Genomic DNA, 26,004 nt, shown 5'->3' with positions numbered 1-26,004 from the left:
GTGCAGATATACCTGAAAAAAACAGTTTTAAGTATCTCTTTTCAGAACAGTCACTAATGCGAGAAGAAAATGAAAGTAGTTATACTGAAAAATTAAGTTGAAGTCGAAGTAGTATGGAGGAAATCAGAAAAAAAATCTGAGAAATATCAACATAAAGTGCTAAGGATCTTTAAGATTTTGTGTATCTTGAGGTCTATTTTATGAGATTTTTCACCTCCCTCTTCTTACTGATAGTGCAGCAGAGAACAACATGATTGTGACAGACAGGATTGAGGATCCAGAGGGTTCTCATTGGCTTTGTCCTTGGACTAATCTGGTTTGTGGAAATGTCTGAATTGTGACAGAGGGACATAGTGAAAATGAAAAAAAACAAAACATGATTGTAATGTAACAGAAACATGTCAGAAGTGGGATTCGAACCCACGCCTCAAGTAGAGACTGCAACCTGAACGCAGCGCCTTGGACCGCTCGGCCATCCTGACAAGCACAACTGTGGAAAATTCACACTTTCTAAAAACAAACACATTTTTTGTTTGGCCCCAAAAAAATGCAAATTTTGAACTGAAAATGTATTAACGCCTTTGAGTTTGCCTTGCAATGCTGTAGCTTTAACTTTGTAGGTTGCTGAAATAGCTCAGTTGGGAGAGCGTTAGACTGAAGATCTAAAGGTCCCTGGTCCGATCCTGGGTTTCAGCATGCTGTTTTTAAGTATGAGTGATTTGAGATAAAGTTCTTTCTCCATATGCATTTAGCAAGATTTTCATTCTTTGTGAAGTGCAGATATACCTGAAAAAAAACAGTTTTAAGTATCTCTTTTCAGAACAGTCACTAATGCGAGAAGAAAATGAAAGTAGTTATACTGAAAAATTAAGTTGAAGTCGAAGTAGTATGGAGGAAATCAGAAAAAAAATCTGAGAAATATCAACATAAAGTGCTAAGGATCTTTAAGATTTTGTGTATCTTGAGGTTTATTTTATGAGATTTTTCACCTCCCTCTTCTTACTGATAGTGCAGCAGAGAACAACATGATTGTGACAGACAGGATTGAGGATCCAGAGGGTTCTCATTGGCTTTGTCCTTGGACTAATCTGGTTTGTGGAAATGTCTGAATTGTGACAGAGGGACATAGTGAAAATGAAAAAAAACAAAACATGATTTTAATGTAACAGAAAAATGTCAGAAGGGGGATTCGAACCCACGCCTCAAGTAGAGACTGCGACCTGAACGCAGCGCCTTGGACCGCTCGGCCATCCTGACAAGCACAACTGTGGAAAATTCACACTTTCTAAAAACAAACACATTTTTTGTTTGGCCCCAAAAAAATGCAAATTTTGAACTGAAAATGTATTAACGCCTTTGAGTTTGCCTTGCAATGCTGTAGCTTTAACTTTGTAGGTTGTTGAAATAGCTCAGTTGGGAGAGCGTTAGACTGAAGATCTAAAGGTCCCTGGTCCGATCCCGGGTTTCAGCATGCTGTTTTTAAGTATGAGTGATTTGAGATAAAGTTCTTTCTCCATATGCATTTAGCAAGATTTTCATTCTTTGTGAAGTGCAGATATACCTGAAAAAAAACAGTTTTAAGTATCTCTTTTCAGAACAGTCACTAATGCGAGAAGAAAATGAAAGTAGTTATACTGAAAAATTAAGTTGAAGTCGAAGTAGTATGGAGGAAATCAGAAAAAAAATCTGAGAAATATCAACATAAAGTGCTAAGGATCTTTAAGATTTTGTGTATCTTGAGGTTTATTTTATGAGATTTTTCACCTCCCTCTTCTTACTGATAGTGCAGCAGAGAACAACATGATTGTGACAGACAGGATTGAGGATCCAGAGGGTTCTCATTGGCTTTGTCCTTGGACTAATCTGGTTTGTGGAAATGTCTGAATTGTGACAGAGGGACATAGTGAAAATGAAAAAAAACAAAATATGATTGTAATGTAACAGAAACATGTCAGAAGTGGGATTCGAACCCACGCCTCAAGTAGAGACTGCGACCTGAACGCAGCGCCTTGGACCGCTCGGCCATCCTGACAAGCACAACTGTGGAAAATTCACACTTTCTAAAAACAAACACATTTTTTGTTTGGCCCCAAAAAAATGCAAATTTTGAACTGAAAATGTATTAACGCCTTTGAGTTTGCCTTGCAATGCTGTAGAATTAACTTTGTAGGTTGCTGAAATAGCTCAGTTGGGAGAGCGTTAGACTGAAGATCTAAAGGTCCCTGGTCCGATCCCGGGTTTCAGCACGCTGTTTTTAAGTATGAGTGATTTGAGATAAAGTTCTTTCTCCATATGCATTTAGCAAGATTTTCATTCTTTGTGAAGTGCAGATATACCTGAAAAAAAACAGTTTTAAGTATCTCTTTTCAGAACAGTCACTAATGCGAGAAGAAAATGAAAGTAGTTATACTGAAAAATTAAGTTGAAGTCGAAGTAGTATGGAGGAAATCAGAAAAAAAATCTGAGAAATATCAACATAAAGTGCTAAGGATCTTTAAGATTTTGTGTATCTTGAGGTTTATTTTATGAGATTTTTCACCTCCCTCTTCTTACTGATAGTGCAGCAGAGAACAACATGATTGTGACAGACAGGATTGAGGATCCAGAGGGTTCTCATTGGCTTTGTCCTTGGACTAATCTGGTTTGTGGAAATGTCTGAATTGTGACAGAGGGACATAGTGAAAATGAAAAAAAACAAAACATGATTGTAATGTAACAGAAACATGTCAGAAGTGGGATTCGAACCCACGCCTCAAGTAGAGACAGCGACCTGAACGCAGCGCCTTGGACCGCTCGGCCATCCTGACAAGCACAACTGTGGAAAATTCACACTTTCTAAAAACAAACACATTTTTTGTTTGGCCCCAAAAAAATGCAAATTTTGAACTGAAAATGTATTAACGCCTTTGAGTTTGCCTTGCAATGCTGTAGCTTTAGCTTTGTAGGTTGCTGAAATAGCTCAGTTGGGAGAGCGTTAGACTGAAGATCTAAAGGTCCCTGGTCCGATCCCGGGTTTCAGCACGCTGTTTTTAAGTATGAGTGATTTGAGATAAAGTTCTTTCTCCATATGCATTTAGCAAGATTTTCATTCTTTGTGAAGTGCAGATATACCTGAAAAAAACAGTTTTAAGAATCTCTTTTCAGAACAGTCACTAATGCGAGAAGAAAATGAAAGTAGTTATACTGAAAAATTAAGTCGAAGTAGTATGGAGGAAATCGGAGAAAAAATCTGAGAAATATCAACATAAAGTGCTAAGGATCTTTAAGATTTTGTGTATCTTGAGGTTTATTTTATGAGATTTTTCACCTCCCTCTTCTTACTGATAGTGCAGCAGAGAACAACATGATTGTGACAGACAGGATTGAGGATCCAGAGGGTTCTCATTGGCTTTGTCCTTGGACTAATCTGGTTTGTGGAAATGTCTGAATTGTGACAGAGGGACATAGTGAAAATGAAAAAAAACAAAACATGATTGTAATGTAACAGAAACATGTCAGAAGTGGGATTCGAACCCACGCCTCAAGTAGAGACAGCGACCTGAACGCAGCGCCTTGGACCGCTCGGCCATCCTGACAAGCACAACTGTGGAAAATTCACACTTTCTAAAAACAAACACATTTTTTGTTTGGCCCCAAAAAAATGCAAATTTTGAACTGAAAATGTATTAACGCCTTTGAGTTTGCCTTGCAATGCTGTAGCTTTAGCTTTGTAGGTTGCTGAAATAGCTCAGTTGGGAGAGCGTTAGACTGAAGATCTAAAGGTCCCTGGTCCGATCCCGGGTTTCAGCACGCTGTTTTTAAGTATGAGTGATTTGAGATAAAGTTCTTTCTCCATATGCATTTAGCAAGATTTTCATTCTTTGTGAAGTGCAGATATACCTGAAAAAAACAGTTTTAAGAATCTCTTTTCAGAACAGTCACTAATGCGAGAAGAAAATGAAAGTAGTTATACTGAAAAATTAAGTCGAAGTAGTATGGAGGAAATCGGAGAAAAAATCTGAGAAATATCAACATAAAGTGCTAAGGATCTTTAAGATTTTGTGTATCTTGAGGTTTATTTTATGAGATTTTCCACCTCCCTCTTCTTACTGATAGTGCAGCAGAGAACAACATGATTGTGACAGACAGGATTGAGGATCCAGAGGGTTCTGATTGGCTTTGTCCTTGGACTAATCTGGTTTGTGGAAATGTCTGAATTGTGAAAGAGGGACATAGTGAAAATGAAAAAAAAACAAAACATAATTGTAATGTAACAGAAACCTGTCAGAAGTGGGATTCGAACCCACGCCTCAAGTAGAGACTGCGACCTGAACGCAGCCCCTTGGACCGCTCGGCCATCCTGACAAGCACAACTGTGGAAAATTCACACTTTCTAAAAACAAACACATTTTTTGTTTGGCCCCAAAAAAAGGCAAATTTTGAACTGAAAATGTATTAATGCCTTTGAGTTTGCCTTGCAATGCTGTAGCTTTAACTTTGTAGGTTGCTGAAATAGCTCAGTTGGGAGAGCGTTAGACTGAAGATCTAAAGGTCTCTGGTCCGATCCCGGGTTTCAGCACGCTGTTTTAAGTATGAGTGATTTGAGATAAAGTTCTTTCTCCATATGCATTTCGCAAGATTTTAATTCTTTGTAAAGTGCAGATATACCTGAAAAAAACAGTTTTAAGTATCTCTTTTCAGAAGAGTCACTAATGCGAGAAGAAATTGAAAGTAGTTATACTGAAAAATTAAGTTGAAGTCGAAGTAGTATGGAGGAAATCGGAGAAAAAATCTGAGAAATATCAATATAAAGTGCTAAGGATCTTTAAGATTTTGTGTATCTTGAGGTTTATTTTATGAGATTTTCCACCTCCCTCTTCTTACTGATAGTGCAGCAGAGAACAACATGATTGTGACAGACAGGATTGAGGATCCAGAGGGTTCTCATTGGCTTTGTCCTTGGACTAATCTGGTTTGTGGAAATGTCTGAATTGTGAAAGAGGGACATAGTGAAAATGAAAAAAAAACAAAACATAGTTGTAATGTAACAGAAACCTGTCAGAAGTGGGATTCGAACCCACGCCTCAAGTAGAGACTGCGACCTGAACGCAGCCCCTTGGACCGCTCGGCCATCCTGACAAGCACAACTGTGGAAAATTCACACTTTCTAAAAACAAACACATTTTTTGTTTGGCCCCAAAAAAATGCAAATTTTGAACTGAAAATGTATTAACGCCTTTGAGTTTGCCTTGCAATGCTGTAGCTTTAACTTTGTAGGTTGCTGAAATAGCTCAGTTGGGAGAGCGTTAGACTGAAGATCTAAAGGTCCCTGGTCCGATCCCGGGTTTCAGCACGCTGTTCTTAAGTATGAGTGATTTGAGATAAAGTTCTTTCTCCATATGCATTTAGCAAGATTTTCATTCTTTGTGAAGTGCAGATATACCTGAAAAAAACAGTTTTAAGTATCTATTTTCAGAACAGTCACTAATGCGAGAAGAAAATGAAAGTAGTTATACTGAAAAATTAAGTTAAAGTCGAAGTAGTATGGAGGAAATCAGAAAAAAAATCTGAGAAATATCAACATAAAGTGCTAAGGATCTTTAAGATTTTGTGTATCTTGAGGTTTATTTTATGAGATTTTTCACCTCCCTCTTCTTACTGATAGTGCAGCAGAGAACAACATGATTGTGACAGACAGGATTGAGGACCCAGAGGGTTCTCATTGGCTTTGTCCTTGGACTAATCTGGTTTGTGGAAATGTCTGAATTGTGACAGAGGGACATAGTGAAAATGAAAAAAAACAAAACATGATTGTAATGTAACAGAAACATGTCAGTAGTGGGATTCGAACCCACGCCTCAAGTAGAGACTGCGACCTGAACGCAGCGCCTTGGACCGCTCGGCCATCCTGACAAGCACAACTGTGGAAAATTCACACTTTCTAAAAACAAACACATTTTTTGTTTGGCCCCAAAAAAAGGCAAATTTTGAACTGAAAATGTATTAATGCCTTTGAGTTTGCCTTGCAATGCTGTAGCTTTAACTTTGTAGGTTGCTGAAATAGCTCAGTTGGGAGAGCGTTAGACTGAAGATCTAAAGGTCCCTGGTCCGATCCCGGGTTTCAGCACGCTGTTTTTAAGTATGAGTGATTTGAGATAAAGTTTTTTCTCCATATGCATTTAGCAAGATTTTCATTCTTTGTGAAGTGCAGATATACCTGAAAAAAACAGTTTTAAGTATCTCTTTTCAGAAGAGTCACTAATGCGAGAAGAAAATGAAAGTAGTTATACTGAAAAATTAAGTTGAAGTCGAAGTAGTATGGAGGAAATCGGAGAAAAAATCTGAGAAATATCAACATAAAGTGCTAAGGATCTTTAAGATTTTGTGTATCTTGAGGTTTATTTTATGAGATTTTCCACCTCCCTCTTCTTACTGATAGTGCAGCAGAGAACAACATGATTGTGACAGACAGGATTGAGGATCCAGAGGGTTCTCATTGGCTTTGTCCTTGGACTAATCTGGTTTGTGGAAATGTCTGAATTGTGACAGAGGGACATAGTGAAAATGAAAAAAAACAAAACATGATTGTAATGTAACAGAAACATGTCAGAAGTGGGATTCGAACCCACGCCTCAAGTAGAGACTGCGACCTGAACGCAGCGCCTTGGACCGCTCGGCCATCCTGACAAGCACAACTGTGGAAAATTCACACTTTCTAAAAACAAACACATTTTTTGTTTGGCCCCAAAAAAATGCAAATTTTGAACTGAAAATGTATTAACGCCTTTGAGTTTGCCTTGCAATGCTGTAGCTTTAACTTTGTAGGTTGCTGAAATAGCTCAGTTGGGAGAGCGTTAGACTGAAGATCTAAAGGTCCCTGGTCCGATCCCGGGTTTCAGCATGCTGTTTTTAAGTATGAGTGATTTGAGATAAAGTTCTTTCTCCATATGCATTTAGCAAGATTTTCATTCTTTGTGAAGTGCAGATATACCTGAAAAAAAACAGTTTTAAGTATCTCTTTTCAGAACAGTCACTAATGCGAGAAGAAAATGAAAGTAGTTATACTGAAAAATTAAGTTGAAGTCGAAGTAGTATGGAGGAAATCAGAAAAAAAATCTGAGAAATATCAACATAAAGTGCTAAGGATCTTTAAGATTTTGTGTATCTTGAGGTTTATTTTATGAGATTTTTCACCTCCCTCTTCTTACTGATAGTGCAGCAGAGAACAACATGATTGTGACAGACAGGATTGAGGATCCAGAGGGTTCTCATTGGCTTTGTCCTTGGACTAATCTGGTTTGTGGAAATGTCTGAATTGTGACAGAGGGACATAGTGAAAATGAAAAAAAACAAAACATGATTTTAATGTAACAGAAACATGTCAGAAGGGGGATTCGAACCCACGCCTCAAGTAGAGACTGCGACTTGAACGCAGCGCCTTGGACCGCTCGGCCATCCTGACAAGCACAACTGTGGAAAATTCACACTTTCTAAAAACAAACACATTTTTTGTTTGGCCCCAAAAAAATGCAAATTTTGAACTGAAAATGTATTAACGCCTTTGAGTTTGCCTTGCAATGCTGTAGCTTTAACTTTGTTGGTTGCTGAAATAGCTCAGTTGGGAGAGCGTTAGACTGAAGATCTAAAGGTCCCTGGTCCGATCCCGGGTTTCAGCACGCTGTTTTTAAGTATGAGTGATTTGAGATAAAGTTCTTTCTCCATATGCATTTAGCAAGATTTTAATTCTTTGTGAAGTGCAGATATACCTGAAAAAAACAGTTTTAAGTATCTCTTTTCAGAACAGTCACTAATGCGAGAAGAAAATGAAAGTAGTTATACTGAAAAATTAAGTTGAAGTCGAAGTAGTATGGAGGAAATCAGAAAAAAAATCTGAGAAATATCAACATAAAGTGCTAAGGATCTTTAAGATTTTGTGTATCTTGAGGTTTATTTTATGAGATTTTTCACCTCCCTCTTCTTACTGATAGTGCAGCAGAGAACAACATGATTGTGACAGACAGGATTGAGGATCCAGAGGGTTCTCATTGGCTTTGTCCTTGGACTAATCTGGTTTGTGGAAATGTCTGAATTGTGAAAGAGGGACATAGTGAAAATGAAAAAAAAACAAAACATAGTTGTAATGTAACAGACACCTGTCAGAAGTGGGATTCGAACCCACGCCTCAAGTAGAGACTGCGACCTGAACGCAGCCCCTTGGACCGCTCGGCCATCCTGACAAGCACAACTGTGGAAAATTCACACTTTCTAAAAACAAACACATTTTTTGTTTGGCCCCAAAAAAATGCAAATTTTGAACTGAAAATGTATTAACGCCTTTGAGTTTGCCTTGCAATGCTGTAGCTTTAACTTTGTAGGTTGCTGAAATAGCTCAGTTGGGAGAGCGTTAGACTGAAGATCTAAAGGTCCCTGGTCCGATCCCGGGTTTCAGCACGCTGTTCTTAAGTATGAGTGATTTGAGATAAAGTTCTTTCTCCATATGCATTTAGCAAGATTTTCATTCTTTGTGAAGTGCAGATATACCTGAAAAAAACAGTTTTAAGTATCTATTTTCAGAACAGTCACTAATGCGAGAAGAAAATGAAAGTAGTTATACTGAAAAATTAAGTTAAAGTCGAAGTAGTATGGAGGAAATCAGAAAAAAAATCTGAGAAATATCAACATAAAGTGCTAAGGATCTTTAAGATTTTGTGTATCTTGAGGTTTATTTTATGAGATTTTTCACCTCCCTCTTCTTACTGATAGTGCAGCAGAGAACAACATGATTGTGACAGACAGGATTGAGGACCCAGAGGGTTCTCATTGGCTTTGTCCTTGGACTAATCTGGTTTGTGGAAATGTCTGAATTGTGACAGAGGGACATAGTGAAAATGAAAAAAAACAAAACATGATTGTAATGTAACAGAAACATGTCAGTAGTGGGATTCGAACCCACGCCTCAAGTAGAGACTGCGACCTGAACGCAGCGCCTTGGACCGCTCGGCCATCCTGACAAGCACAACTGTGGAAAATTCACACTTTCTAAAAACAAACACATTTTTTGTTTGGCCCCAAAAAAAGGCAAATTTTGAACTGAAAATGTATTAATGCCTTTGAGTTTGCCTTGCAATGCTGTAGCTTTAACTTTGTAGGTTGCTGAAATAGCTCAGTTGGGAGAGCGTTAGACTGAAGATCTAAAGGTCCCTGGTCCGATCCCGGGTTTCAGCACGCTGTTTTTAAGTATGAGTGATTTGAGATAAAGTTTTTTCTCCATATGCATTTAGCAAGATTTTCATTCTTTGTGAAGTGCAGATATACCTGAAAAAAACAGTTTTAAGTATCTCTTTTCAGAAGAGTCACTAATGCGAGAAGAAAATGAAAGTAGTTATACTGAAAAATTAAGTTGAAGTCGAAGTAGTATGGAGGAAATCGGAGAAAAAATCTGAGAAATATCAACATAAAGTGCTAAGGATCTTTAAGATTTTGTGTATCTTGAGGTTTATTTTATGAGATTTTCCACCTCCCTCTTCTTACTGATAGTGCAGCAGAGAACAACATGATTGTGACAGACAGGATTGAGGATCCAGAGGGTTCTCATTGGCTTTGTCCTTGGACTAATCTGGTTTGTGGAAATGTCTGAATTGTGACAGAGGGACATAGTGAAAATGAAAAAAAACAAAACATGATTGTAATGTAACAGAAACATGTCAGAAGTGGGATTCGAACCCACGCCTCAAGTAGAGACTGCGACCTGAACGCAGCGCCTTGGACCGCTCGGCCATCCTGACAAGCACAACTGTGGAAAATTCACACTTTCTAAAAACAAACACATTTTTTGTTTGGCCCCAAAAAAATGCAAATTTTGAACTGAAAATGTATTAACGCCTTTGAGTTTGCCTTGCAATGCTGTAGCTTTAACTTTGTAGGTTGCTGAAATAGCTCAGTTGGGAGAGCGTTAGACTGAAGATCTAAAGGTCCCTGGTCCGATCCCGGGTTTCAGCATGCTGTTTTTAAGTATGAGTGATTTGAGATAAAGTTCTTTCTCCATATGCATTTAGCAAGATTTTCATTCTTTGTGAAGTGCAGATATACCTGAAAAAAAACAGTTTTAAGTATCTCTTTTCAGAACAGTCACTAATGCGAGAAGAAAATGAAAGTAGTTATACTGAAAAATTAAGTTGAAGTCGAAGTAGTATGGAGGAAATCAGAAAAAAAATCTGAGAAATATCAACATAAAGTGCTAAGGATCTTTAAGATTTTGTGTATCTTGAGGTTTATTTTATGAGATTTTTCACCTCCCTCTTCTTACTGATAGTGCAGCAGAGAACAACATGATTGTGACAGACAGGATTGAGGATCCAGAGGGTTCTCATTGGCTTTGTCCTTGGACTAATCTGGTTTGTGGAAATGTCTGAATTGTGACAGAGGGACATAGTGAAAATGAAAAAAAACAAAACATGATTTTAATGTAACAGAAACATGTCAGAAGGGGGATTCGAACCCACGCCTCAAGTAGAGACTGCGACCTGAACGCAGCGCCTTGGACCGCTCGGCCATCCTGACAAGCACAACTGTGGAAAATTCACACTTTCTAAAAACAAACACATTTTTTGTTTGGCCCCAAAAAAATGCAAATTTTGAACTGAAAATGTATTAACGCCTTTGAGTTTGCCTTGCAATGCTGTAGCTTTAACTTTGTTGGTTGCTGAAATAGCTCAGTTGGGAGAGCGTTAGACTGAAGATCTAAAGGTCCCTGGTCCGATCCCGGGTTTCAGCACGCTGTTTTTAAGTATGAGTGATTTGAGATAAAGTTCTTTCTCCATATGCATTTAGCAAGATTTTAATTCTTTGTGAAGTGCAGATATACCTGAAAAAAACAGTTTTAAGTATCTCTTTTCAGAACAGTCACTAATGCGAGAAGAAAATGAAAGTAGTTATACTGAAAAATTAAGTTGAAGTCGAAGTAGTATGGAGGAAATCAGAAAAAAAATCTGAGAAATATCAACATAAAGTGCTAAGGATCTTTAAGATTTTGTGTATCTTGAGGTTTATTTTATGAGATTTTTCACCTCCCTCTTCTTACTGATAGTGCAGCAGAGAACAACATGATTGTGACAGACAGGATTGAGGATCCAGAGGGTTCTCATTGGCTTTGTCCTTGGACTAATCTGGTTTGTGGAAATGTCTGAATTGTGACAGAGGAACATAGTGAAAATGAAAAAAAAAAAACATGATTGTAATGTAACAGAAACCTGTCAGAAGTGGGATTCGAACCCACGCCTCAAGTAGAGACTGCGACCTGAACGCAGCGCCTTGGACCGCTCGGCCATCCTGACAAGCACAAGTGTCGAAAATTCACACTTTCTAAAAACAAACACATTTTTTGTTTGGCCCCAAAAAAAGGCAAATTTTGAACTGAAAATGTATTAATGCCTTTGAGTTTGCCTTGCAATGCTGTAGCTTTAACTTTGTAGGTTGCTGAAATAGCTCAGTTGGGAGAGCGTTAGACTGAAGATCTAAAGGTCTCTGGTCCGATCCCGGGTTTCAGCACGCTGTTTTAAGTATGAGTGATTTGAGATAAAGTTCTTTCTCCATATGCATTTCGCAAGATTTTAATTCTTTGTAAAGTGCAGATATACCTGAAAAAAACAGTTTTAAGTATCTCTTTTCAGAAGAGTCACTAATGCGAGAAGAAATTGAAAGTAGTTATACTGAAAAATTAAGTTGAAGTCGAAGTAGTATGGAGGAAATCGGAGAAAAAATCTGAGAAATATCAACATAAAGTGCTAAGGATCTTTAAGATTTTGTGTATCTTGAGGTTTATTTTATGAGATTTTCCACCTCCCTCTTCTTACTGATAGTGCAGCAGAGAACAACATGATTGTGACAGACAGGATTGAGGATCCAGAGGGTTCTGATTGGCTTTGTCCTTGGACTAATCTGGTTTGTGGAAATGTCTGAATTGTGAAAGAGGGACATAGTGAAAATGAAAAAAAAACAAAACATAATTGTAATGTAACAGAAACCTGTCAGAAGTGGGATTCGAACCCACGCCTCAAGTAGAGACTGCGACCTGAACGCAGCCCCTTGGACCGCTCGGCCATCCTGACAAGCACAACTGTGGAAAATTCACACTTTCTAAAAACAAACACATTTTTTGTTTGGCCCCAAAAAAAGGCAAATTTTGAACTGAAAATGTATTAATGCCTTTGAGTTTGCCTTGCAATGCTGTAGCTTTAACTTTGTAGGTTGCTGAAATAGCTCAGTTGGGAGAGCGTTAGACTGAAGATCTAAAGGTCTCTGGTCCGATCCCGGGTTTCAGCACGCTGTTTTAAGTATGAGTGATTTGAGATAAAGTTCTTTCTCCATATGCATTTCGCAAGATTTTAATTCTTTGTAAAGTGCAGATATACCTGAAAAAAACAGTTTTAAGTATCTCTTTTCAGAAGAGTCACTAATGCAAGAAGAAATTGAAAGTAGTTATACTGAAAAATTAAGTTGAAGTCGAAGTAGTATGGAGGAAATCGGAGAAAAAATCTGAGAAATATCAATATAAAGTGCTAAGGATCTTTAAGATTTTGTGTATCTTGAGGTTTATTTTATGAGATTTTCCACCTCCCTCTTCTTACTGATAGTGCAGCAGAGAACAACATGATTGTGACAGACAGGATTGAGGATCCAGAGGGTTCTCATTGGCTTTGTCCTTGGACTAATCTGGTTTGTGGAAATGTCTGAATTGTGAAAGAGGGACATAGTGAAAATGAAAAAAAAACAAAACATAATTGTAATGTAACAGAAACCTGTCAGAAGTGGGATTCGAACCCACGCCTCAAGTAGAGACTGCGACCTGAACGCAGCCCCTTGGACCGCTCGGCCATCCTGACAAGCACAACTGTGGAAAATTCACACTTTCTAAAAACAAACACATTTTTTGTTTGGCCCCAAAAAAATGCAAATTTTGAACTGAAAATGTATTAACGCCTTTGAGTTTGCCTTGCAATGCTGTAGCTTTAACTTTGTAGGTTGCTGAAATTGCTCAGTTGGGAGAGCGTTAGACTGAAGATCTAAAGGTCTCTGGTCCGATCCCGGGTTTCAGCACGCTGTTTTTAAGTATGAGTGATTTGAGATAAAGTTCTTTCTCCATATGCATTTAGCAAGATTTTCATTCTTTGTGAAGTGCAGATATACCTGAAAAAAACAGTTTTAAGTATCTCTTTTCAGAACAGTCACTAATGCGAGAAGAAAATGAAAGTAGTTATACTGAAAAATTAAGTTGAAGTCGAAGTAGTATGGAGGAAATCAGAAAAAAAATCTGAGAAATATCAACATAAAGTGCTAAGGATCTTTAAGATTTTGTGTATCTTGAGGTTTATTTTATGAGATTTTTCACCTCCCTCTTCTTACTGATAGTGCAGCAGAGAACAACATGATTGTGACAGACAGGATTGAGGATCCAGAGGGTTCTCATTGGCTTTGTCCTTGGACTAATCTGGTTTGTGGAAATGTCTGAATTGTGACAGAGGGACATAGTGAAAATGAAAAAAAAAAAAACATGATTGTAATGTAACAGAAACCTGTCAGAAGTGGGATTCGAACCCACGCCTCAAGTAGAGACTGCGACCTGAACACAGCGCCTTGGACCGCTCGGCCATCCTGACAAGCACAAGTGTCGAAAATTCACACTTTCTAAAAACAAACACATTTTTTGTTTGGCCCCAAAAAAAGGCAAATTTTGAACTGAAAATGTATTAATGCCTTTGAGTTTGCCTTGCAATGCTGTAGCTTTAACTTTGTAGGTTGCTGAAATAGCTCAGTTGGGAGAGCGTTAGACTGAAGATCTAAAGGTCTCTGGTCCGATCCCGGGTTTCAGCACGCTGTTTTAAGTATGAGTGATTTGAGATAAAGTTCTTTCTCCATATGCATTTCGCAAGATTTTCATTCTTTGTAAAGTGCAGATATACCTGAAAAAAACAGTTTTAAGTATCTCTTTTCAGAAGAGTCACTAATGCGAGAAGAAATTGAAAGTAGTTATACTGAAAAATTAAGTTGAAGTCGAAGTAGTATGGAGGAAATCGGAGAAAAAATCTGAGAAATATCAACATAAAGTGCTAAGGATCTTTAAGATTTTGTGTATCTTGAGGTTTATTTTATGAGATTTTCCACCTCCCTCTTCTTACTGATAGTGCAGCAGAGAACAACATGATTGTGACAGACAGGATTGAGGATCCAGAGGGTTCTCATTGGCTTTGTCCTTGGACTAATCTGGTTTGTGGAAATGTCTGAATTGTGAAAGAGGGACATAGTGAAAATGAAAAAAAAACAAAAAATAATTGTAATGTAACAGAAACCTGTCAGAAGTGGGATTCGAACCCACGCCTCAAGTAGAGACTGCGACCTGAACGCAGCCCCTTGGACCGCTCGGCCATCCTGACAAGCACAACTGTGGAAAATTCACACTTTCTAAAAACAAACACATTTTTTGTTTGGCCCCAAAAAAATGCAAATTTTGAACTGAAAATGTATTAACGCCTTTGAGTTTGCCTTGCAATGCTGTAGCTTTAACTTTGTAGGTTGCTGAAATAGCTCAGTTGGGAGAGCGTTAGACTGAAGATCTAAAGGTCCCTGGTCCGATCCCGGGTTTCAGCACGCTGTTTTTAAGTATGAGTGATTTGAGATAAAGTTCTTTCTCCATATGCATTTAGCAAGATTTTCATTCTTTGTGAAGTGCAGATATACCTGAAAAAAACAGTTTTAAGTATCTCTTTTCAGAACAGTCACTAATGCGAGAAGAAAATGAAAGTAGTTATACTGAAAAATTAAGTTGAAGTCGAAGTAGTATGGAGGAAATCAGAAAAAAAATCTGAGAAATATCAACATAAAGTGCTAAGGATCTTTAAGATTTTGTGTATCTTGAGGTTTATTTTATGAGATTTTTCACCTCCCTCTTCTTACTGATAGTGCAGCAGAGAACAACATGATTGTGACAGACAGGATTGAGGATCCAGAGGGTTCTCATTGGCTTTGTCCTTGGACTAATCTGGTTTGTGGAAATGTCTGAATTGTGACAGAGGGACATAGTGAAAATGAAAAAAAAAAAAACATGATTGTAATGTAACAGAAACCTGTCAGAAGTGGGATTCGAACCCACGCCTCAAGTAGAGACTGCGACCTGAACGCAGCGCCTTGGACCGCTCGGCCATCCTGACAAGCACAAGTGTCGAAAATTCACACTTTATAAAAACAAACACATTTTTTGTTTGGCCCCAAAAAAAGGCAAATTTTGAACTGAAAATGTATTAATGCCTTTGAGTTTGCCTTGCAATGCTGTAGCTTTAACTTTGTAGGTTGCTGAAATAGCTCAGTTGGGAGAGCGTTAGACTGAAGATCTAAAGGTCTCTGGTCCGATCCCGGGTTTCAGCACGCTGTTTTAAGTATGAGTGATTTGAGATAAAGTTCTTTCTCCATATGCATTTCGCAAGATTTTCATTCTTTGTAAAGTGCAGATATACCTGAAAAAAACAGTTTTAAGTATCTCTTTTCAGAAGAGTCACTAATGCGAGAAGAAATTGAAAGTAGTTATACTGAAAAATTAAGTTGAAGTCGAAGTAGTATGGAGGAAATCGGAGAAAAAATCTGAGAAATATCAACATAAAGTGCTAAGGATCTTTAAGATTTTGTGTATCTTGAGGTTTATTTTATGAGATTTTCCACCTCCCTCTTCTTACTGATAGTGCAGCAGAGAACAACATGATTGTGACAGACAGGATTGAGGATCCAGAGGGTTCTCATTGGCTTTGTCCTTGGACTAATCTGGTTTGTGGAAATGTCTGAAATGTGAAAGAGGGACATAGTGAAAATGAAAAAAAAACAAAACATAATTGTAATGTAACAGAAACCTGTCAGAAGTGGGATTCAAACCCACGCCTCAAGTAGAGACTGCGACCTGAACGCAGCCCCTTGGACCGCTCGGCCATCCTGACAAGCACAACTGTGGAAAATTCACACTTTCTAAAAACAAACACATTTTTTGTTTGGCCCCAAAAAAATGCAAATTTTGAACTGAAAATGTATTAACGCCTTTGAGTTTGCCTTGCAATGCTGTAGCTTTAACTTTGTAGGTTGCTGAAATTGCTCAGTTGGGAGAGCGTTAGACTGAAGATCTAAAGGTCCCTGGTCCGATCCCGGGTTTCAGCACGCTGTTTTTAAGTATGAGTGATTTGAGATAAAGTTCTTTCTCCATATGCATTTAGCAAGATTTTCATTCTTTGTGAAGTGCAGATATACCTGAAAAAAACAGTTTTAAGTATCTCTTTTCAGAACAGTCACTAATGCGAGAAGAAAATGAAAGTAGTTATACTGAAAAATTAAGTTGAAGTCGAAGTAGTATGGAGGAAATCAGAAAAAAAATCTGAGAAATATCAACATAAAGTGCTAAGGATCTTTAAGATTTTGTGTATCTTGAGGTTTATTTTATGAGATTTTTCACCTCCCTCTTCTTACTGATAGTGCAGCAGAGAACAACATGATTGTGACAGACAGGTTTGAGGATCCAGAGGGTTCTCATTGGCTTTGTCCTTGGACTAATCTGGTTTGTGGAAATGTCTGAATTGTGACAGAGGGACATAGTGAAAATGAAAAAAAAAAAAACATGATTGTAATGTAACAGAAACCTGTCAGAAGAGAGATTCGAACCCACGCCTCAAGTAGAGACTGCGACCTGAACGCAGCGCCTTTGACCGCTCGGCTATCCTGACAAGCACAACTGTGGAAAATTCACACTTTCTAAAAACAAACACATTTTTTGTTTGGCCCCAAAAAAATGCAAATTTTGAACTGAAAATGTATTAACGCCTTTGAGTTTGCCTTGCAATGCTGTAGCTTTAACTTTGTAGGTTGCTGAAATAGCTCAGTTGGGAGAGCGTTAGACTGAAGATCTAAAGGTCCCTGGTCCGATCCCGGGTTTCAGCACGCTGTTTTTAAGTATGAGTGATTTGAGATAAAGTTCTTTCTCCATATGCATTTAGCAAGATTTTCATTCTTTGTGAAGTGCAGATATACCTGAAAAAAAACAGTTTTAAGTATCTCTTTTCAGAACAGTCACTAATGCGAGAAGAAAATGAAAGTAGTTATACTGAAAAATTAAGTTGAAGTCGAAGTAGTATGGAGGAAATCAGAAAAAAAATCTGAGAAATATCAACATAAAGTGCTAAGGATCTTTAAGATTTTGTGTATCTTGAGGTTTATTTTATGAGATTTTTCACCTCCCTCTTCTTACTGATAGTGCAGCAGAGAACAACATGATTGTGACAGACAGGATTGAGGATCCATAGGGTTCTCATTGGCTTTGTCCTTGGAGTAATCTGGTTTGTGGAAATGTCTGAATTGTGACAGAGGGACATAGTGAAAATGAAAAAAAAAAAAAAAATGAATGTAATGTAACAGAAACCTGTCAGAAGTGGGATTCGAACCCACGCCTCAAGTAGAGACTGCGACCTGAACGCAGCGCCTTGGACCGCTCGGCCATCCTGACAAGCACAACTGTGGAAAATTCACACTTTCTAAAAACAAACACATTTTTTGTTTGGCCCCAAAAAAAGGCAAATTTTGAACTGAAAATTTATTAACGCCTTTGAGTTTGCCTTGCAATGCTGTAGCTTTAACTTTGTAGGTTGCTGAAATAGCTCAGTTGGGAGAGCGTTAGACTGAAGATCTAAAGGTGCCTGGTCCGATCCCGGGTTTCAGCACGCTGTTTTTAAGTATGAGTGATTTGAGATAAAGTTCTTTCTCCATATGCATTTAGCAAGATTTTCATTCTTTGTGAAGTGCAGATATACCTGAAAAAAAACAGTTTTAAGTATCTCTTTTCAGAACAGTCACTAATGCGAGAAGAAAATGAAAGTAGTTATACTGAAAAATTAAGTTGAAGTCGAAGTAGTATGGAGGAAATCAGAAAAAAAATCTGAGAAATATCAACATAAAGTGCTAAGGATCTTTAAGATTTTGTGTATCTTGAGGTTTATTTTATGAGATTTTTCACCTCCCTCTTCTTACTGATAGTGCAGCAGAGAACAACATGATTGTGACAGACAGGATTGAGGATCCAGAGGGTTCTCATTGGCTTTGTCCTTGGACTAATCTGGTTTGTGGAAATGTCTGAATTGTGACAGAGGGACAAAGTGAAAATGAAAAAAAACAAAACATGATTGTAATGGAGCAGAAACATGTCAGAAGTGGGATTCGAACCCACGCCTCAAGTAGAGACTGCGACCTGAACGCAGCGCCTTGGACCGCTCGGCCATCCTGACAAGCACAACTGTGGAAAATTCACACTTTCTAAAAACAAACACATTTTTTGTTTGGCCCCAAAAAAATGCAAATTTTGAACTGAAAATGTATTAACGCCTTTGAGTTTGCCTTGCAATGCTGTAGCTTTAACTTTGTAGGTTGCTGAAATAGCTCAGTTGGGAGAGCGTTAGACTGAAGATCTAAAGGTCCCTGGTCCGATCCCGGGTTTCAGCACGCTGTTTTTAAGTATGAGTGATTTCAGATAAAGTTCTTTCTCCATATGCATTTAGCAAGATTTTCATTCTTTGTGAAGTGCAGATATACCTGAAAAAAAACAGTTTTAAGTATCTCTTTTCAGAACAGTCACTAATGCGAGAAGAAAATGAAAGATGTTATACTGAAAAATTAAGTTGAAGTCGAAGTAGTATGGAGGAAATCGGAGAAAAAATCTGAGAAATATCAACATAAAGTGCTAAGGATCTTTAAGATTTTGTGTATCTTGAGGTTTATTTTATGAGATTTTCCACCTCCCTCTTCTTACTGATAGTGCAGCAGAGAACAACATGATTGTGACAGACAGGATTGAGGATCCATAGGGTTCTCATTGGCTTTGTCCTTGGACTAATCTGGTTTGTGGTAATGTCTGAATTGTGACAGAGGGACATAGTGAAAATGAAAAAAAAAAAAATGAATGTAATGTAACAGAAACCTGTCAGAAGTGGGATTCGAACCCACGCCTCAAGTAGAGACTGCGACCTGAACGCAGCGCCTTGGACCGCTCGGCCATCCTGACAAGCACAAGTGTTGAAAATTCACACTTTCTAAAAACAAACACATTTTTTGTTTGGCCCCAAAAAAAGGCAAATTTTGAACTGAAAATGTATTAACGCCTTTGAGTTTGCCTTGCAATGCTGTAGCTTTAACTTTGTAGGTTGCTCAAATAGCTCAGTTGGGAGAGCGTTAGACTGAAGATCTAAAGGTCCCTGGTCCGATCCCGGGTTTCAGCACGCTGTTTTTAAGTATGAGTGATTTGAGATAAAGTTCATTCTCCATATGCATTTAGCAAGATTTTCATTCTTTGTAAAGTGCAGATATACCTGAAAAAAACAGTTTTAAGTATCTCTTTTCAGAAGAGTCACTAATGCGAGAAGAAAATGAAAGTAGTTATACTGAAAAATTAAGTTGAAGTCGAAGTAGTATGGAGAAAATCGGAGAAAAAATCTGAGAAATATCAACATAAAGTGCTAAGGATCTTTAAGATTTTGTGTATCTTGAGGTTTATTTTATGAGATTTTTCACCTCCCTCTTCTTACTGATAGTGCAGCAGAGAACAACATGATTGTGACAGACAGGATTGAGGATCCAGAGGGTTCTCATTGGCTTTGTCCTTGGACTAATCTGGTTTGTGGAAATGTCTGAATTGTGACAGAGGGACATAGTGAAAATGAAAAAAAAACAAAACATGATTGTAATGTAACAGAAACCTGTCAGAAGTGGGATTCAAACCCACGCCTGAAGTAGAGACTGCGACCTGAACGCAGCCCCTTGGACCGCTCGGCCATCCTGACAAGCACAACTGTGCAAAATTCACACTTTCTAAAAACAAACACATTTTTTGTTTGGCCCCAAAAAAAATGCAAATTTTGAACTGAAAATGTATTAACGCCTTTGAGTTTGCCTTGCAATGCTGTAGCTTTAACTTTGTAGGTTGCTGAAATAGCTCAGTTGGGAGAGCGTTAGACTGAAGATCTAAAGGTCCCTGGTCCGATCCCGGGTTTCAGCACGCTGTTTTTAAGTATGAGTGATTTGAGATAAAGTTCTTTCTCCATATGCATTTAGCAAGATTTTCATTCTTTGTGAAGTGCAGATATACCTGAAAAAAACAGTTTTAAGTATCTCTTTTCAGAACAGTCACTAATGCGAGAAGAAAATGAAAGTAGTTATACTGAAAAATTAAGTTGAAGTCGAAGTAGTATGGAGGAAATCAGAAAAAAAATCTGAGAAATATCAACATAAAGTGCTAAGGATCTTTAAGATTTTGTGTATCTTGAGGTTTATTTTATGAGATTTTTCACCTCCCTCTTCTTACTGATAGTGCAGCAGAGAACAACATTATTGTGACAGACAGGATTGAGGATCCAGAGGGTTCTCATTGGCTTTGTCCTTGGACTAATCTGGTTTGTGGAAATGTCTGAATTGTGACAGAGGGACATAGTGAAAATAAAAAAAAACAAAACATGATTGTAATGGAACAGAAACATGTCAGAAGTGGGATTCGAACCCACGCCTCAAGTAGAGTCTGCGACCTGAACGCAGCGCCTTGGACCGCTCGGCCATCCTGACAAGCACAAGTGTTGAAAATTCACACTTTCTAAAAACAAATACATTTTTTGTTTGGCCCCAAAAAAAGGCAAATTTTGAACTGAAAATTTATTAACGCCTTTGAGTTTGCCTTGCAATGCTGTAGCTTTAACTTTGTAGGTTGCTGAAATAGCTCAGTTGGGAGAGCGTTAGACTGAAGATCTAAAGGTCCCTGGTCCGATCCCGGGTTTCAGCATGCTGTTTTTAAGTATGAGTGATTTGAGATAAAGTTCTTTCTCCATATGCATTTAGCAAGATTTTCATTCTTTGTGAAGTGCAGATATACCTGAAAAAAAATAGTTTTAAGTATCTCTTTTCAGAACAGTCACTAATGCGAGAAGAAAATGAAAGTAGTTATACTGAAAAATAAAGTTGAAGTCGAAGTAGTATGGAGGAAATCAGAAAAAAAATCTGAGAAATATCAACATAAAGTGCTAAGGATCTTTAAGATTTTGTGTATCTTGAGGTTTATTTTATGAGATTTTTCACCTCCCTCTTCTTACTGATAGTGCAGCAGAGAACAACATGATTGTGACAGACAGGATTGAGGATCCAGAGGGTTTTCATTGGCTTTGTCCTTGGACTAATCTGGTTTGTGGAAATGTCTGAATTGTGACAGAGGGACATAGTGAAAATGAAAAAAAACAAAACATGATTGTAATGGAACAGAAACATGTCAGAAGTGGGATTCGAACCCACGCCTCAAGTAGAGACTGCGACCTGAACGCAGCGCCTTGGACCGCTCGGCCATCCTGACAAGCACAACTGTGGAAAATTCACACTTTCTAAAAACAAACACATTTTTTGTTTGGCCCCAAAAAAATGCAAATTTTGAACTGAAAATGTATTAACGCCTTTGAGTTTGCCTTGCAATGCTGTAGCTTTAACTTTGTAGGTTGCTGAAATAGCTCAGTTGGGAGAGCGTTAGACTGAAGATCTAAAGGTCCCTGGTCCGATCCCGGGTTTCAGCACGCTGTTTTTAAGTATGAGTGATTTCAGATAAAGTTCTTTCTCCATATGCATTTAGCAAGATTTTCATTCTTTGTGAAGTGCAGATATACCTGAAAAAAACAGTTTTAAGTATCTCTTTTCAGAACAGTCACTAATGCGAGAAGAAAATGAAAGTTGTTATACTGAACAATTAAGTTGAAGTCGAAGTAGTATGGAGGAAATCGGAGAAAAAATCTGAGAAATATCAACATAAAGTGCTAAGGATCTTTAAGATTTTGTGTATCTTGAGGTTTATTTTATGAGATTTTCCACCTCCCTCTTCTTACTGATAGTGCAGCAGAGAACAACATGATTGTGACAGACAGGATTGAGGATCCAGAGGGTTCTCATTGGCTTTGTCCTTGGACTAATCTGGTTTGTGTAAATGTCTGAATTGTGACAGAGGGACATAGTGAAAATGAAAAAAAAACAAAACATGATTGTAATGTAACAGAAACCTGTCAGAAGTGGGATTCGAACCCTCGCCTGAAGTAGAGACTGCGACCTGAACGCAGCCCCTTGGACCGCTCGGCCATCCTGACAAGCACAACTGTGCAAAATTCACACTTTCTAAAAACAAACACATTTTTTGTTTGGCCCCAAAAAAAATGCAAATTTTGAACTGAAAATGTATTAACGCCTTTGAGTTTGCCTTGCAATGCTGTAGCTTTAACTTTGTAGGTTGCTGAAATAGCTCAGTTGGGAGAGCGTTAGACTGAAGATCTAAAGGTCCCTGGTCCGATCCCGGGTTTCAGCACGCTGTTTTTAAGTATGAGTGATTTGAGATAAAGTTCTTTCTCCATATGCATTTAGCAAGATTTTCATTCTTTGTGAAGTGCAGATATACCTGAAAAAAACAGTTTTAAGTATCTCTTTTCAGAACAGTCACTAATGCGAGAAGAAAATGAAAGTAGTTATACTGAAAAATTAAGTTGAAGTCGAAGTAGTATGGAGGAAATCAGAAAAAAAATGTGAGAAATATCAACATAAAGTGCTAAGGATCTTTAAGATTTTGTGTATCTTGAGGTTTATTTTATGAGATTTTTCACCTCCCTCTTCTTACTGATAGTGCAGCAGAGAACAACATTATTGTGACAGACAGGATTGAGGATCCAGAGGGTTCTCATTGGCTTTGTCCTTGGACTAATCTGGTTTGTGGAAATGTCTGAATTGTGACAGAGGGACATAGTGAAAATGAAAAAAAACAAAACATGATTGTAATGGAACAGAAACATGTCAGAAGTGGGATTCGAACCCACGCCTCAAGTAGAGACTGCGACCTGAACGCAGCGCCTTGGACCGCTCGGCCATCCTGACAAGCACAACTGTGGAAAATTCACACTTTCTAAAAACAAACACATTTTTTGTTTGGCCCCAAAAAAATGCAAATTTTGAACTGAAAATGTATTAACGCCTTTGAGTTTGCCTTGCAATGCTGTAGCTTTAACTTTGTAGGTTGCTGAAATAGCTCAGTTGGGAGAGCGTTAGACTGAAGATCTAAAGGTCCCTGGTCCGATCCCGGGTTTCAGCACGCTGTTTTTAAGTATGAGTGATTTCAGATAAAGTTCTTTCTCCATATGCATTTAGCAAGATTTTCATTCTTTGTGAAGTGCAGATATACCTGAAAAAAACAGTTTTAAGTATCTCTTTTCAGAACAGTCACTAATGCGAGAAGAAAATGAAAGTTGTTATACTGAACAATTAAGTTGAAGTCGAAGTAGTATGGAGGAAATCGGAGAAAAAATCTGAGAAATATCAACATAAAGTGCTAAGGATCTTTAAGATTTTGTGTATCTTGAGGTTTATTTTATGAGATTTTCCACCTCCCTCTTCTTACTGATAGTGCAGCAGAGAACAACATGATTGTGACAGACAGGATTGAGGATCCAGAGGGTTCTCATTGGCTTTGTCCTTGGACTAATCTGGTTTGTGTAAATGTCTGAATTGTGACAGAGGGACATAGTGAAAATGAAAAAAAAACAAAACATGATTGTAATGTAACAGAAACCTGTCAGAAGTGGGATTCGAACCCTCGCCTGAAGTAGAGACTGCGACCTGAACGCAGCCCCTTGGACCGCTCGGCCATCCTGCCAAGCACAACTTTGGAAAATTCACACTTTCTAAAAACAAACACATTTTTTGTTTGGCCCCAAAAAAAGGCAAATTTTGAACTGAAAATTTATTAACGCCTTTGAGTTTGCCTTGCAATGCTGTAGCCTTAACTTTGTAGGTTGCTGAAATAGCTCAGTTGGGAGAGCGTTAGACTGAAGATCTAAAGGTCCCTGGTCCGATCCCGGGTTTCAGCATGCTGTTTTTAAGTATGAGTGATTTGAGATAAAGTTCTTTCTCCATATGCATTTAGCAAGATTTTCATTCTTTGTGAAGTGCAGATATACCTGAAAAAAACAGTTTTAAGTATCTCTTTTCAGAACAGTCACTAATGCGAGAAGAAAATGAAAGTAGTTATACTGAAAAATTAAGTTGAAGTCGAAGTAGTATGGAGGAAATCAGAAAAAAAATCTGAGAAATATCAACATAAAGTGCTAAGGATCTTTAAGATTTTGTGTATCTTGAGGTTTATTTTATGAGATTTTCCACCTCCCTCTTCTTACTGATAGTGCAGCAGAGAACAACATGATTGTGACAGATAGGATTGAGGATCCAGAGGGTTCTCATTGGCTTTGTCCTTGGACTAATCTGGTTTGTGGAAATGTCTGAATTGTGACAGAGGGACATAGTGAAAATGAAAAAAAAACAAAACATGATTGTAATGTAACAGAAACCTGTCAGAAGTGGGATTCAAACCCACGCCTGAAGTAGAGACTGCGACCTGAACGCAGCCCCTTGGACCGCTCGGCCATCCTGACAAGCACAACTGTGCAAAATTCACACTTTCTAAAAACAAACACATTTTTTGTTTGGCCCCAAAAAAAATGCAAATTTTGAACTGAAAATGTATTAACGCCTTTGAGTTTGCCTTGCAATGCTGTAGCTTTAACTTTGTAGGTTGCTGAAATAGCTCAGTTGGGAGAGCGTTAGACTGAAGATCTAAAGGTCCCTGGTCCGATCCCGGGTTTCAGCACGCTGTTTTTAAGTATGAGTGATTTGAGATAAAGTTCTTTCTCCATATGCATTTAGCAAGATTTTCATTCTTTGTGAAGTGCAGATATACCTGAAAAAAACAGTTTTAAGTATCTCTTTTCAGAACAGTCACTAATGCGAGAAGAAAATGAAAGTAGTTATACTGAAAAATTAAGTTGAAGTCGAAGTAGTATGGAGGAAATCAGAAAAAAAATCTGAGAAATATCAACATAAAGTGCTAAGGATCTTTAAGATTTTGTGTATCTTGAGGTTTATTTTATGAGATTTTTTACCTCCCTCTTCTTACTGATAGTGCAGCAGAGAACAACATGATTGTGACAGACAGGATTGAGGATCCAGAGGGTTCTCATTGGCTTTGTCCTTGGACTAATCTGGTTTGTGGAAATGTCTGAATTGTGACAGAGGGACATAGTGAAAATGAAAAAAAAAAAAACATGATTGTAATGTAACAGAAACCTGTCAGAAGTGGGATTCGAACCCACGCCTCAAGTAGAGACTGCGACCTGAACGCAGCGCCTTGGACTGCTCGGCCATCCTGACAAGCACAAGTGTCGAAAATTCACACTTTCTAAAAACAAACACATTTTTTGTTTGGCCCCAAAAAAAGGCAAATTTTGAACTGAAAATGTATTAATGCCTTTGAGTTTGCCTTGCAATGCTGTAGCTTTAACTTTGTAGGTTGCTGAAATAGCTCAGTTGGGAGAGTGTTAGACTGAAGATCTAAAGGTCCCTGGTCCGATCCCGGGTTTCAGCACGCTGTTTTTAAGTATGAGTGATTTGAGATAAAGTTCTTTCTCCATATGCATTTAGCAAGATTTTCATTCTTTGTAAAGTGCAGATATACCTGAAAAAAACAGTTTTAAGTATCTCTTTTCAGAAGAGTCACTAATGCGAGAAGAAAATGAAAGTAGTTATACTGAAAAATTAAGTTGAAGTCGAAGTAGTATGGAGGAAATCGGAGAAAAAATCTGAGAAATATCAACATAAAGTGCTAAGGATCTTTAAGATTTTGTGTATCTTGAGGTTTATTTTATGAGATTTTCCACCTCCCTCTTCTTACTGATAGTGCAGCAGAGAACAACATGATTGTGACAGACAGGATTGAGGATCCAGAGGGTTCTCATTGGCTTTGTCCTTGGACTAATCTGGTTTGTGTAAATGTCTGAATTGTGACAGAGGGACATAGTGAAAATGAAAAAAAAACAAAACATGATTGTAATGTAACAGAAACCTGTCAGAAGTGGGATTCGAACCCTCGCCTGAAGTAGAGACTGCGACCTGAACGCAGCC

General features: G+C 38.0%; 34 non-coding genes across 34 annotated transcripts; 21 read left to right on the top strand and 13 right to left on the bottom strand.

Moving 5' to 3' along the window:
• Nucleotides 1-1,949: 1,949 nt before the first annotated feature.
• TRNAL-CAG (transfer RNA leucine (anticodon CAG)) lies at nucleotides 1,950-2,032 on the bottom strand. The gene has a single exon. It is a non-coding gene; the product is annotated as a tRNA-Leu (tRNA).
• Nucleotides 2,033-2,173: 141 nt separating this feature from the next.
• On the top strand, nucleotides 2,174-2,246 carry TRNAF-GAA (transfer RNA phenylalanine (anticodon GAA)). Its single transcript has one exon. It is a non-coding gene; the product is annotated as a tRNA-Phe (tRNA).
• Nucleotides 2,247-2,948: 702 nt separating this feature from the next.
• On the top strand, nucleotides 2,949-3,021 carry TRNAF-GAA (transfer RNA phenylalanine (anticodon GAA)). Its single transcript has one exon. It is a non-coding gene; the product is annotated as a tRNA-Phe (tRNA).
• Nucleotides 3,022-3,716: 695 nt separating this feature from the next.
• TRNAF-GAA (transfer RNA phenylalanine (anticodon GAA)) lies at nucleotides 3,717-3,789 on the top strand. Its single transcript has one exon. It is a non-coding gene; the product is annotated as a tRNA-Phe (tRNA).
• Nucleotides 3,790-5,259: 1,470 nt separating this feature from the next.
• TRNAF-GAA (transfer RNA phenylalanine (anticodon GAA)) lies at nucleotides 5,260-5,332 on the top strand. The gene has a single exon. It is a non-coding gene; the product is annotated as a tRNA-Phe (tRNA).
• Nucleotides 5,333-6,033: 701 nt separating this feature from the next.
• Nucleotides 6,034-6,106, top strand: TRNAF-GAA (transfer RNA phenylalanine (anticodon GAA)). The gene has a single exon. It is a non-coding gene; the product is annotated as a tRNA-Phe (tRNA).
• A 477-nt stretch (nucleotides 6,107-6,583) lies between these two features.
• Nucleotides 6,584-6,666, bottom strand: TRNAL-CAG (transfer RNA leucine (anticodon CAG)). Its single transcript has one exon. It is a non-coding gene; the product is annotated as a tRNA-Leu (tRNA).
• Nucleotides 6,667-6,807: 141 nt separating this feature from the next.
• Nucleotides 6,808-6,880, top strand: TRNAF-GAA (transfer RNA phenylalanine (anticodon GAA)). The gene has a single exon. It is a non-coding gene; the product is annotated as a tRNA-Phe (tRNA).
• A 478-nt stretch (nucleotides 6,881-7,358) lies between these two features.
• On the bottom strand, nucleotides 7,359-7,441 carry TRNAL-CAA (transfer RNA leucine (anticodon CAA)). Its single transcript has one exon. It is a non-coding gene; the product is annotated as a tRNA-Leu (tRNA).
• A 141-nt stretch (nucleotides 7,442-7,582) lies between these two features.
• On the top strand, nucleotides 7,583-7,655 carry TRNAF-GAA (transfer RNA phenylalanine (anticodon GAA)). Its single transcript has one exon. It is a non-coding gene; the product is annotated as a tRNA-Phe (tRNA).
• Nucleotides 7,656-8,357: 702 nt separating this feature from the next.
• Nucleotides 8,358-8,430, top strand: TRNAF-GAA (transfer RNA phenylalanine (anticodon GAA)). The gene has a single exon. It is a non-coding gene; the product is annotated as a tRNA-Phe (tRNA).
• Nucleotides 8,431-9,131: 701 nt separating this feature from the next.
• TRNAF-GAA (transfer RNA phenylalanine (anticodon GAA)) lies at nucleotides 9,132-9,204 on the top strand. The gene has a single exon. It is a non-coding gene; the product is annotated as a tRNA-Phe (tRNA).
• A 477-nt stretch (nucleotides 9,205-9,681) lies between these two features.
• Nucleotides 9,682-9,764, bottom strand: TRNAL-CAG (transfer RNA leucine (anticodon CAG)). Its single transcript has one exon. It is a non-coding gene; the product is annotated as a tRNA-Leu (tRNA).
• A 141-nt stretch (nucleotides 9,765-9,905) lies between these two features.
• On the top strand, nucleotides 9,906-9,978 carry TRNAF-GAA (transfer RNA phenylalanine (anticodon GAA)). Its single transcript has one exon. It is a non-coding gene; the product is annotated as a tRNA-Phe (tRNA).
• A 702-nt stretch (nucleotides 9,979-10,680) lies between these two features.
• On the top strand, nucleotides 10,681-10,753 carry TRNAF-GAA (transfer RNA phenylalanine (anticodon GAA)). The gene has a single exon. It is a non-coding gene; the product is annotated as a tRNA-Phe (tRNA).
• A 476-nt stretch (nucleotides 10,754-11,229) lies between these two features.
• On the bottom strand, nucleotides 11,230-11,312 carry TRNAL-CAG (transfer RNA leucine (anticodon CAG)). The gene has a single exon. It is a non-coding gene; the product is annotated as a tRNA-Leu (tRNA).
• A 2,239-nt stretch (nucleotides 11,313-13,551) lies between these two features.
• TRNAL-CAG (transfer RNA leucine (anticodon CAG)) lies at nucleotides 13,552-13,634 on the bottom strand. The gene has a single exon. It is a non-coding gene; the product is annotated as a tRNA-Leu (tRNA).
• A 915-nt stretch (nucleotides 13,635-14,549) lies between these two features.
• On the top strand, nucleotides 14,550-14,622 carry TRNAF-GAA (transfer RNA phenylalanine (anticodon GAA)). Its single transcript has one exon. It is a non-coding gene; the product is annotated as a tRNA-Phe (tRNA).
• A 477-nt stretch (nucleotides 14,623-15,099) lies between these two features.
• TRNAL-CAG (transfer RNA leucine (anticodon CAG)) lies at nucleotides 15,100-15,182 on the bottom strand. Its single transcript has one exon. It is a non-coding gene; the product is annotated as a tRNA-Leu (tRNA).
• Nucleotides 15,183-16,871: 1,689 nt separating this feature from the next.
• On the top strand, nucleotides 16,872-16,944 carry TRNAF-GAA (transfer RNA phenylalanine (anticodon GAA)). Its single transcript has one exon. It is a non-coding gene; the product is annotated as a tRNA-Phe (tRNA).
• Nucleotides 16,945-17,423: 479 nt separating this feature from the next.
• TRNAL-CAG (transfer RNA leucine (anticodon CAG)) lies at nucleotides 17,424-17,506 on the bottom strand. The gene has a single exon. It is a non-coding gene; the product is annotated as a tRNA-Leu (tRNA).
• Nucleotides 17,507-18,198: 692 nt separating this feature from the next.
• On the bottom strand, nucleotides 18,199-18,281 carry TRNAL-CAG (transfer RNA leucine (anticodon CAG)). Its single transcript has one exon. It is a non-coding gene; the product is annotated as a tRNA-Leu (tRNA).
• A 141-nt stretch (nucleotides 18,282-18,422) lies between these two features.
• TRNAF-GAA (transfer RNA phenylalanine (anticodon GAA)) lies at nucleotides 18,423-18,495 on the top strand. The gene has a single exon. It is a non-coding gene; the product is annotated as a tRNA-Phe (tRNA).
• A 476-nt stretch (nucleotides 18,496-18,971) lies between these two features.
• TRNAL-CAG (transfer RNA leucine (anticodon CAG)) lies at nucleotides 18,972-19,054 on the bottom strand. The gene has a single exon. It is a non-coding gene; the product is annotated as a tRNA-Leu (tRNA).
• A 917-nt stretch (nucleotides 19,055-19,971) lies between these two features.
• Nucleotides 19,972-20,044, top strand: TRNAF-GAA (transfer RNA phenylalanine (anticodon GAA)). Its single transcript has one exon. It is a non-coding gene; the product is annotated as a tRNA-Phe (tRNA).
• Nucleotides 20,045-20,521: 477 nt separating this feature from the next.
• Nucleotides 20,522-20,604, bottom strand: TRNAL-CAG (transfer RNA leucine (anticodon CAG)). The gene has a single exon. It is a non-coding gene; the product is annotated as a tRNA-Leu (tRNA).
• Nucleotides 20,605-20,745: 141 nt separating this feature from the next.
• Nucleotides 20,746-20,818, top strand: TRNAF-GAA (transfer RNA phenylalanine (anticodon GAA)). The gene has a single exon. It is a non-coding gene; the product is annotated as a tRNA-Phe (tRNA).
• A 478-nt stretch (nucleotides 20,819-21,296) lies between these two features.
• TRNAL-CAG (transfer RNA leucine (anticodon CAG)) lies at nucleotides 21,297-21,379 on the bottom strand. The gene has a single exon. It is a non-coding gene; the product is annotated as a tRNA-Leu (tRNA).
• Nucleotides 21,380-21,520: 141 nt separating this feature from the next.
• TRNAF-GAA (transfer RNA phenylalanine (anticodon GAA)) lies at nucleotides 21,521-21,593 on the top strand. The gene has a single exon. It is a non-coding gene; the product is annotated as a tRNA-Phe (tRNA).
• A 703-nt stretch (nucleotides 21,594-22,296) lies between these two features.
• On the top strand, nucleotides 22,297-22,369 carry TRNAF-GAA (transfer RNA phenylalanine (anticodon GAA)). Its single transcript has one exon. It is a non-coding gene; the product is annotated as a tRNA-Phe (tRNA).
• A 477-nt stretch (nucleotides 22,370-22,846) lies between these two features.
• TRNAL-CAG (transfer RNA leucine (anticodon CAG)) lies at nucleotides 22,847-22,929 on the bottom strand. The gene has a single exon. It is a non-coding gene; the product is annotated as a tRNA-Leu (tRNA).
• Nucleotides 22,930-23,070: 141 nt separating this feature from the next.
• Nucleotides 23,071-23,143, top strand: TRNAF-GAA (transfer RNA phenylalanine (anticodon GAA)). The gene has a single exon. It is a non-coding gene; the product is annotated as a tRNA-Phe (tRNA).
• Nucleotides 23,144-23,845: 702 nt separating this feature from the next.
• On the top strand, nucleotides 23,846-23,918 carry TRNAF-GAA (transfer RNA phenylalanine (anticodon GAA)). Its single transcript has one exon. It is a non-coding gene; the product is annotated as a tRNA-Phe (tRNA).
• Nucleotides 23,919-24,621: 703 nt separating this feature from the next.
• TRNAF-GAA (transfer RNA phenylalanine (anticodon GAA)) lies at nucleotides 24,622-24,694 on the top strand. The gene has a single exon. It is a non-coding gene; the product is annotated as a tRNA-Phe (tRNA).
• Nucleotides 24,695-26,004: the final 1,310 nt, after the last annotated feature.

The sequence above is a fragment of the Anomaloglossus baeobatrachus genome, chromosome 1, assembly GCF_048569485.1.
Source record: "Anomaloglossus baeobatrachus isolate aAnoBae1 chromosome 1, aAnoBae1.hap1, whole genome shotgun sequence".
NCBI classification, from domain to species: domain Eukaryota; kingdom Metazoa; phylum Chordata; class Amphibia; order Anura; family Aromobatidae; genus Anomaloglossus; species Anomaloglossus baeobatrachus.
This window is presented reverse-complemented; position numbering and strand designations above follow the sequence as displayed.